The sequence below is a fragment of the Limulus polyphemus genome, unplaced genomic scaffold, assembly GCF_000517525.1.
Source record: "Limulus polyphemus unplaced genomic scaffold, Limulus_polyphemus-2.1.2 Scaffold106, whole genome shotgun sequence".
NCBI classification, from domain to species: domain Eukaryota; kingdom Metazoa; phylum Arthropoda; class Merostomata; order Xiphosura; family Limulidae; genus Limulus; species Limulus polyphemus.
This window is the reverse complement of record NW_013665716.1, coordinates 114,016-116,596: the sequence shown is the minus strand read 5'-3', so window position 1 is coordinate 116,596 and position 2,581 is coordinate 114,016. Positions and strand designations below refer to the sequence as shown.

The window sequence follows — 2,581 nt, the reverse complement described above, 5'->3', positions numbered from 1 at the left end:
CTAATGTAGATAGCCCTCGTGTAGCTTTGCGCGAAATTCAAAAACAAACAAACACTTCGGCCAAACTATCGCTCTGATAAAAATGTGATCATTTTTGTCCAAGAAATTCTTACCTCCCCCCCAAAAAAACAGATATACTAAGTATTTCCATCAGACAGTTGTCTTTAAAAAATTGCTCGAAATTTTATCCAACTGATTGATAAGTTAAATAGCCAACAGACTTTTTCAGTGAAAAAGTTGGACAAAATTTCTTTTTCATATGTACTTTGTTATAGAAAAGCCACATTCGTGAAATGATTATCACAAAAATATTGATAACATTTTTTGCAAAATATACCAATCAAGAAAAATGAGGTCAGAATTTATCCAAATGATCGTTCAACAAAAATGAGATATATATTTTGTTTGTTTGTAATTAAGCACAAAGCTACACAATGGGCTATCTGTGCTCTGCCCACCACGGGTATCGGAACCCGGATTCTAGCGTTGTAAGTCCGAAGACATACCGCTGTGCCACTGGGGGTGTTTATAATGCTAAAACCCGTGTTTCGATACTCGTGGTGAGCAAAGCTCAGGCAGTCTATAGTGTAAGTTTGTGCTTAACAACAAACGAAATATAAAGTATGTTAAAAACTCTTTTTTTTTATTGTCTCAACAAATGATATATGAATATCATCTCTTGACCGATTTGAGATCTAATTACAGTGTTGGACTTAGGAGGTCAAACCCTTTCGGTTGATGTATATTACCACGCTCAAGGTCTTATAGATTAATTTACTCTAATCCTACCTAGAATAATTTCAATTTGAGGGTAGGCTGGTAGAGATTCTGATGAGTAATAAAATAGAATCGAGTACGCGCGCCCCATTCTTGGTATTGCTGGCGCACAAACATGTAGCGTTTCATAGATTAACTTCTCCAATCGTGTCTAAAAGAATATCAAGTGCCGCGGCTTTTGAGGATTCCCTTTTATTTTTAATAAGATTATCTTTATTTTTATCATAAAAATTATGCTTTACTTAAAATTATGTAAAATATTGTTTTCTTAAACAAAATAATTTATTCTTTACTTGATGAATTTAGAAATGTGAAGTTTTATGACGTAATTCATACGGGACTGTTTCTGGGTTCTCCAAATTAGTTTTGCATGAATGTTAATACTCCTTATCTAATGATTAGACTATTGGTTATCTAGTTGTATACAGATTTTGTTAATCCCCCAAGCTGTTGTATAGTAGGATTATTCCTCTTCTGTTATTTGGTTCAACGAGATATTGTTTGGAAAATTAGCCTATTAGCTAAGAATGGCAAAAACGATAATATTGATGATTAATGAATATTTACATGATGATGAATGATGTCATAATACTCCCATCACGGTTCTAAACGCTTTCCTTCCCCCGTAGAATTATATGGTGCAGGTTTTCACCTATTCTGCTCGAAACAGAATTGATACTAAATATTTTCTCTCTTTCTGTAGAATGTAGCCCTGAGAGAAGAGTTTGTACAGCAGAGGGACGTGACTATTCTGCTGGTCAAACATTAGATGTCTCCCCAGTGAAACCGGACAGTCCACGGTCACCGGCCTGCCTGACTCGCATTCCTGACTACTGCTTTCCTCTAGTGACCTGTCTTGCCGTTGGACAAAAAGAACCGTTAAGCTTAACGGTAAATCGAGCGTCACCGCAGAACAGCTTCAATTATCCAACGAACCACCAGTTGGTGACATCACCGCTGCTTACCACCATCTTACAGCCAAGTTCAGTAATAGAGAACTTAATCCAGCGAGAGGACTACCCGTGTCCCGAGTGTGACAAACGTTACAGCACAAGCAGTAACTTAGCACGACACAGACAAACACATCGAAACCCATCTGACAAAAAAGCGCGCAAATGTCCACATTGTCAGAAGTTGTACGTGTCCATGCCAGCTTATAGCATGCATGTACGCACCCACAGCCAGAGCTGCCAGTGTCCGTACTGTGGCAAATGTTTCTCCCGACCGTGGCTTCTTCAGGGGCACATCCGTACCCACACTGGTGAAAGACCCTTCAAGTGCCCTGTTTGTAGCAAGGCCTTCGCTGACAAATCTAATCTGAGAGCCCACATACAGACGCACTCAAGTATCAAGCCGTACGTGTGCCAGCGATGTGGCAAGGCCTTCGCACTCAAGAGCTACCTGTACAAACACGAAGAATCCTCATGCATGAGACTGCAGCGACAGCATCAAAGGCCTAACCGAGAGAAGACTGCAACTTCACCTCACAGTCATAACACCGTCCAGAATCTGCATCTTCCTAGCCCTCTTCCTTTGATGCAGCTTCAAGTACGAAACAAAGCATCTTAAAATGGCCTTCCGTTTAAACTGTCCATACAAACACTAGAGGCGTGTCATTCAAATTATCCACACAGACGAATACTAGATGGTCTTTCATCCAAGTTGCTTATACCGATAATTTATTTCCTTCCATTCAATTTGTTTATACGCACATTTTTGTCTTTATAAGAAAGCGTAGACAATCTCACAAGACAGTGCTTTTTGGTTTTAGAGATTTTACAAGAAGTTAGTGCGTTTATAAAGT

The 2,581-nt window shown here is 39.1% G+C and overlaps 1 pseudogene; it reads left to right on the top strand.

The window, feature by feature from the left end:
• LOC106470530 overlaps positions 1-2,346 on the top strand; it is a 59,709-nt pseudogene extending 57,363 nt beyond the window's left edge.
• The last annotated feature ends 235 nt before the right edge of the window (positions 2,347-2,581 follow it).